Raw genomic sequence first — 7,561 nt, forward strand, 5'->3', positions numbered from 1 at the left:
GACACCCATCACATCTCAGAGTGAACTGACAGGGCATGACTGTGCAGTCACAAAGAGATGAAACACCACAAGGTTGGGACCAAGGCCTCAGCTCTTAGGGAAGGACTGAGAAAGTAGATAAGGCTTGGCTGCAAATGGACTATGTCGCCAGAGTATTCTACCCCATGCTTATGATCAGCATTCGTAAGTGAAAACATATCAAGATGTTCCCAGAGGGGTGAACGATCCATGAAAAGGCAATCAGAAGATATTCAGAACTCAGAAAGGTAGTTTTGGGGACACAGGACAACTAGGTAATGAGTTCCCTGCCCTGGGAGGAGAGCTGCACTCAGTGTTTCAGTTCCAGGGCTGTGGACCTGGCCAAAACGTGGTTGTCTTCCTAGAAAAGGAAATCCAGAGCAGGTTATACAACAGAACATGCTGGAAAAACAAGCCTGAAACAAAGACAAAGACTTGTATGTGGACATAAGCTCCAGATCTTAGGGAGGAAGAGCCCTGTTACCTGAATGGAGAAAATGAAGATGAAAAGTGCGGCCTGGAGCATGCCCTGGCTCCAGGTGAGAGCGAACTGTGAGTCCTGGGCCTCCCTAGTTGGCCAGACAGGGGTTTGGCTCAGAAACATGGAAGATCTGCCCTTAAGAGGGGGTTTAAATCGACCTGCATTCTGCATGTGTGGGGAAGTCACTTACTTCTAAGTCTTATATTTGCTTAAGTATTTCCTTCCTCTACTTTGGTTTATTCTGAAAATTAGGGAAATATTGAAACTCTAGTAGGGAAGATAGGGTTTAATCATCAGGAAGAAGAAAAAAAAAAAAACAGAGGTAGGTGAAAATAAGACCAGACTTACTCCTATTTAAGGAAGGGGAGGAAAACGAGATTATGAGCATCCTTGATGTACACGGACTTTAACAAAATGGAGTCAGCGTTGGTTTTTTTCTCTTTTCACGCCCTTAACACCACACCCACCCGGCCACCATATTCACTCTTGTCACTCAAGCCTGTCCCTTTTCTATTCTATTTTGGAAATCACTGGTGTAATGAAAGGAACTTGAGGCTTGCAAAAAGACACATGAAATATTCCTGCTCTACTTTGCATTTTAGGAAGCACCTAGCAGAAAATCCTGTAGAAGGACATATAAACAAATTGAAGAAGTCAGGGGGCAACAATCAGGACAATGAAGTGACTCAAAACTCAGGTCATATTAAAAGTCATTGGAGGAAACAAGAAGAGAGCAAATTCAAGAGATTTTTTAAAACGTGGTTTTGAATTTTTGATGTTCTCTCAAGTCTTTTCTTTTTTTTTTTTTTTTGAATATGCCCATAACAGAAAGAATTGGAACAATTGGGCATAATGCACAGAGAAAAAAAATGTATTTAGCCTTAACATAAGAAAAGTTTTTCGAATACAGAGAGTTGTGAAAAGGAGCGCTAGCTCATGAGAAGCCAAGTCTTCAGACTCTGAAGGTGATTTCAAAGGGAATTCAAAGTGGTCTCATTATATGACTTTTCAGATGCCATCAGATGACTCTGATAAGCTATAATCTCAGCCAGTTCATGGAGAACGTGAGCCATCTCTGATACGCTCGCCCTCACGTGACTCCTCTGTCATCTCATTTCCGGTAGATTTAATAATTTTGCACACCTGCTAGGAAAAGTACTAGTCTCTGCCTCTGTTCTAAGGGGACCGCAGGAGGCCGTGTAGAAAGACCAGGAACTTGAAATTAGTTGCTCTTGATTTCTAATTCTGAGTTTGTCACATACAATCTTGAGGACAGGGTGCTATTTCTCAGCCTCTGTACTTCTATATCCAAAATGGGAATACTGCTCTTTTCACAGGAGGATTTAATAAAACAATACATGGGAAGTTCCAACCACATGGTGGAGGGCGATGAAGGAAGCCATCAGTGCTGTCTGGTGAAGAACTATGGTGGGAAGGACCGCAACAGAAAACACTTAATTCATTTTCCAGGTCAGTTTTTGTGAAAGTGGAATAGACACAAAAGTGCTCAAAGTATAACCGAGTTGTCTGGGCACATTTTCTTACAGGGAATTTGTGTGTGTGTGTTTTTAACAAATAAGTAAGTGTTATCAAACAAGTACAAGGAAAATGTCCAGGTTAAGGAAGAAAACCACGCATTATTGGGCATGCAATATAAAAAGAACGGAGTCAGGATTGGGGCACTGTATTTTTAAACCATTTTGTTATAACATACAAATGTATAAAAATGAACAAGACATAAACGCATAGATTTATGAATTTTGTCAAGGGAAATACCTTGTAAGCAGTATCTAAATCGAAAATTATCCCAGAAGCTCCTTCGTACTCTCTCTCGGTCTGTAACCATTCATTTATTCACGGTTTGGCGTATAGCAAATTTCTTCTTCAAGTACTCATTTTGGCATATACTTGGGTTTTGTTGTTGTTGTTGTTGTTGTTGTTGTGTTGTGTGCTGTTTTGTTTTGCATACAGAGTAGTGCTTTCCAACCGAAATAAGACAGGGAGAATTTCTGGGATGGTCAAAACTGTATTTATTTGTGTGAAAGGTGAGCAAATGCTGATTTACATCTAATTTATCTTTGCTTCCAGCATGCAATGCTGGTAAGAGGACTGCAAATGGTAAGAGGGTCACGCTCCTGGCCTCACCAGTATCTAGATTCCGAGCACTGCTTCCAAGAATCTGAGAGCCTGTCAAAAGTCCTGCTCTGTCTGTGTCAAACATCCCCAGAGAAAAGCATTTCAGAATGCAGAGTTCATTCTCAGAATCCCAGAACTTCTCCCTTGACCTCATTATTTACTGTTTTATTAGTCTTCTGCCTTCAAGATGACTTTCTAAGGTGTATTCTCTTGCTCTGCTAGTTTTCCTCAATGAGATTCACCAGGGAAATTATGTTAATCTGTTATTGGTGGAATCAGGAGTACCACATCGCCCTCTTTTCACCACCTCACACCTGTCAGAGTGGCTAAAATTAACAACTCAGGAAACAATAGATGTTGGCGAGGGTGCGGAGAAAGGGGAACCCGCTTGCACTGCCGGTGGGAATGCACACTGGTGCAGCCACTCTGGAAAACAGTATGGAGGCTCCTCAAAAAGTTAAAAATAGAACTACCCTACCATCCAGCAACTGCACTACTATTTACCCAAAGAATACAAAATTCTGATTCGAAGGGGCACATGAACCCTAATGTTTATAGCAGCGCCACTGACAATAGCCAAAGTATGGAAAGAGCCCAAATGTCCACCAAAGGATGAATGGAGAAAGAAGATGTGGTATATATATATGATGGAGTATTACTCGGCAATCAAAAAGAATGAAATCTTGCTATTTGCAACAATGTGGTTGGAACTAGAGTGTATTATGCTAACTGAAATAAGTCAGTCAGAGAAAGATAAATATTATATGATTTCACTCATATGTGGGATTTAAGAAACACAACAGATTAAGATGGGGGAAAGGAAAAATAGAATGCAAAGAGAGGGAGGCAAACCATAAGAGACTCTTAAATACAGAGAACATACTGAGGGTTGCTGGAGGGAAGGTGGATAGGCTAAATGGGTGACAGACATTAAGGAGGGCACTTGTTGAGATGAGCACTGGGTGTTATATGTAAGTGATGAATCACTAAATTCTACTCATGAAATCATTATTAGACTATATGTTAACTAACTTGGATTTAAACAAAATAAAAAAATAAAAGTATTATTGTTTTCCTTCGTTATTTCTATTTTATCTCACGGAAACTCTTATTAGACATATGTTGAAGCTTCTGTCTTCAAAGTTTCATAACCTCCCTTCCAAATGATCAATATCTTTATCTCTTTTCTCTCTCTTTTGTTCACCAATATACACCCAGTGTGAGCAAAGTATCTGGTGCAGAGATGACGAATACATGTTTGCTGTGTACTGACAGCAATACTTACCATGCTAATAATACATACTGATAGCAATGCGCTGATAGCACTGAATTATTTCTTCCTCAGATAAATGTTGGAGCCGTAACCCCCAGGGTGATGGTACTTGGAGGTGGGACCTTAGGGAGACAGTCAGGTTTGGATGAGGTCATGAGGGTGGGGACTGCATGATGGGATTAATGCTCCTATACAAAGAGATGCCAGACAAACAACGGAATGGGAAAAGATATTTGCAAATGACATATCAGACAAAGGGCTAGTATCCAAAATCTATAAAGAGCTCACCAAACTCCACACCCGAAAAACAAATAACCCAGTGAAGAAATGGGCAGAAAACATGAATAGACACTTCTCTAAAGAAGACATCTGGATGGCCAACAGGCATATGAAAAGATGCTCAACATCACTCCTCATCAGGGAAATACAAATCAAAACCACACTCAGATATCACCTCACGCCAGTCAGCGTGGCTAAAATGAACAAAACAGGAAACTATAGATGCTGGCGAGGATGTGGAGAAATGGGAACCCTCTTGCACTGTTGGTGGGAATGCAAACTGGGGCAGCCGCTCTGGAAAACTGTGTGGAGGTTCCTCAAAAAATTAAAAATAGACCTACCCTATGACCCAGCAGTAGCACTGCTAGGAATTTACCCAAGGGATACAAGAGTACTGATGCATAGGGGCACTTGTACCGCAATGTTTATAGCAGCACTCTCAACCATAGCCAAATTATGGAAGGAGCCTAAGTGTCCATCAACGGATGAATGGATAAAGAAATTGTGGTTTATATACACAATGGAGTACTACGTGGCAATGAGAAAGAATGAAATACGGCCCTTTGTAGCAACGTGGATGGAACTGGAGAATGTGATGCTAAGTGAAATAAGCCATACAGAGAAAGACAGATACATATGTTTTCACTCTTATGTGGATCCTGAGAAACTTAACAGAAACCCATGGGGGAGGGGAAGGAAAAAAAAAAAGAGGTTAGAGTGGAAGAGAGCCAAAGCATAAGAGACTGTTAAAAACTGAGAACAAACTGAGGGTTGATGGGGGGTGGGAGGGAGGGGAGTGTGGGTGATGGGTATTGAGGAGGGCACCTTTTGGGATGAGCACTGGGTGTTGTATGGAAACCAATTTGATAATAAATTTCATATATTGAAAAAATTAAAAAAAAAAAGATATGCCAGAGAACTTGCTCTCTCCCCCACCCTTTCTCTCTCTCTCTGTCTCTGTGTCTCTCTGCCATGGGAGGACAAAGACAGACTTCTTCAATCTACAACCCAGAAGAGGGCTCTTACCAGAACAGGAGCATGCTGTTAGATTTAGATCTCTAGCCTCCAGCATTGTGAGAAAATGAATTTCTGCTGTTTAAGCCACCCAGACTAAGGTGCTTTGTTAAGGCAATCTCAGCTGATTGATTAGATCACTAAACGAATAAATGAATGAGATTTGATAATATTTATCTTAGGATCCTAGGACACTTTAGTGTCTCAGATGGGCTGGTTCCTCAAAGCCTGTCGATATCATATTTTCTCAACTTTTAAAATGTTTTTGCAAGGACTTTTTTTTAAGCGATATGATATAATGACTCTCACCTCCAGATCTCCTATTTTTTAACAAGGCTATTGGTTTTATTTTAGGAAGGCATTTCTAACCTTGATTTAGAAAGGACTATGTCTCAGGCTATAAAAATAAAGGATTAGTAAGTATTAGTAAAAATGAAAGGATTAGTAAGTATTTCATATACATAAAATAAAGTCATGGAAGAAGCAAAGCATTTACATTATTGACACCAATGAGATAAATATATTTGTGGGAAAATAAATGGAGAGACTTTTTTTGTTCTTATTGGGTTTTGGAAAAGAGGAAACCCCTTGAAGGAAAATGGGTCTTTTTTTCATGTATATTTAGGAATGACTTCTCCAAGGAATTACCCTTCTTTAGTTGAGATGTCACTGTGATGTTAAGTAAAAAGGATATGTTTGCTCTTCATAAGATCTAAGATTTGGTCACACAGTAAATGGCGATTTTCTAATTCATGCAAACTCTGAGGCTTTTTTTTCCTGTTAAAATACTTATTTCCATTATATAGATTTCGCTGTAGCAACAAACAATCCTGCTATCTCAGCTCAAGCAAAGTAATCTAGACTTTTCCAGGCTTATGTGAGAGCGGGAGGGCTTGACTCCATGACAGTCACCATCTCCTTAGAGAAGATAGGAGGGAGAAGGCATCGCTGCCCAAAGCATAAAGAAGCTCTTGGAGGGCTGGAACATGCAGGGCTCTGAAAGCCTCTGGTCACAGTTGGCACACGAACACTTACTCATCAAGGTAAGTTAGATGCTCCAACTACAAGTCTGAGGTTGGGGATATACTTCTATGATGGCTGCTGGAAGAAAAAAGTGATGGAGGCAATAATTCAACAAACAACTCTGCCTCATTGAGTTTTGGAAAGCATTAAATGTGTGCATCATTGTGTGTGTGTGTGTGTGTGTGGGGACAACAATGACATAAGTATAACTATTGGCATGAGAAATAAAAGGAAGGGATTTTAGCCAGTGGGACATTATTGCAGACCTTGGTGATGAGAACTCTAAGAGACAAGGGAAGATTAATGAAAAGATGTGACAATTAAAAACTTAGAAGAATAAAAGATGGAAGAAATAGCATAGTTTGCAGAAACATGGTGCAGAATTTTAAATAAGAGGAAGGGGATTCATCACAAATGGTATCCAGTATGGTCTAGGTTGGCACAGAGTTTTATTAAAGTAATGCTTCCTTGTAAACAATTTCTGTCTGCAAAATATTATGCAACATATTCCAACAGTCAGCCTTTGGAAGAATTTTTGGTCAACCTTTAGAGGTATCGTTAGGTTTAGTAATGTTTCTTCTTGAATTAGTGGAGAACAAACACTGGTGATTTTGTGCCTATTGAACATTGCAATTTAACCTTGGGTTTTTCTGCCTCCAGCCTCTGGGCTAAGAGTGACTTTTGTTGCATATATATGCTTGAGTGACAGGATGTTCTGAATCCTTGAACTACAATGTATCCACTCCACCTATTTTCTGCTGACTTCTTTATCTGGGAGCACAGAAAAGATCAGGTCTTCAGACCTGAACTCTGCCCTCTCTCAACTCTGTTTTTCCATGTAAAACTGCCTGGTTCTTGATGGATCACTGTGGAACTTTGTCTACTTTTTGAACATTAAAAAATTTTTAACTCTGCATTCCTTTCTCAATCCATTCCAATCTCTTTTCTGCCTTTGTTAATCCACTTAAATTTATCAGAATAATGCTGCTAGTGACCTCTTACTATCAAATGCAATGGAAAATTTCCAGTTCTTATTTTATTTCCACCTCTCTGATATCCAATAGACACTCTCCTCTCAAGTCTCCCATCCTTTGGCTTTGGTGCCACCTAAGCATTGGTGCTGCTTCTACCTCAAAAACCACCCTCCCTTCTTGACTGACTGCTATCCATCGTCCTTGTAGCATGTGATGGTTGAAAAAGATCTGTTCTCAGATGTGTGTAACTTCTGTGCACCCTCATCCGTATCCCAGATCTGACCATCTTCCAGGTGATGTAGTCTGGTAGATACATCTTTCTACCTGGTCTGAGTCTGTTCCTGAGTTCTAGATCCATCCCTT

The sequence above is a fragment of the Puma concolor genome, chromosome D1 (genome assembly GCF_028749965.1).
Source record: "Puma concolor isolate L17-30 chromosome D1, mPumCon1.1.hap2, whole genome shotgun sequence".
Taxonomy (NCBI): domain Eukaryota; kingdom Metazoa; phylum Chordata; class Mammalia; order Carnivora; family Felidae; genus Puma; species Puma concolor.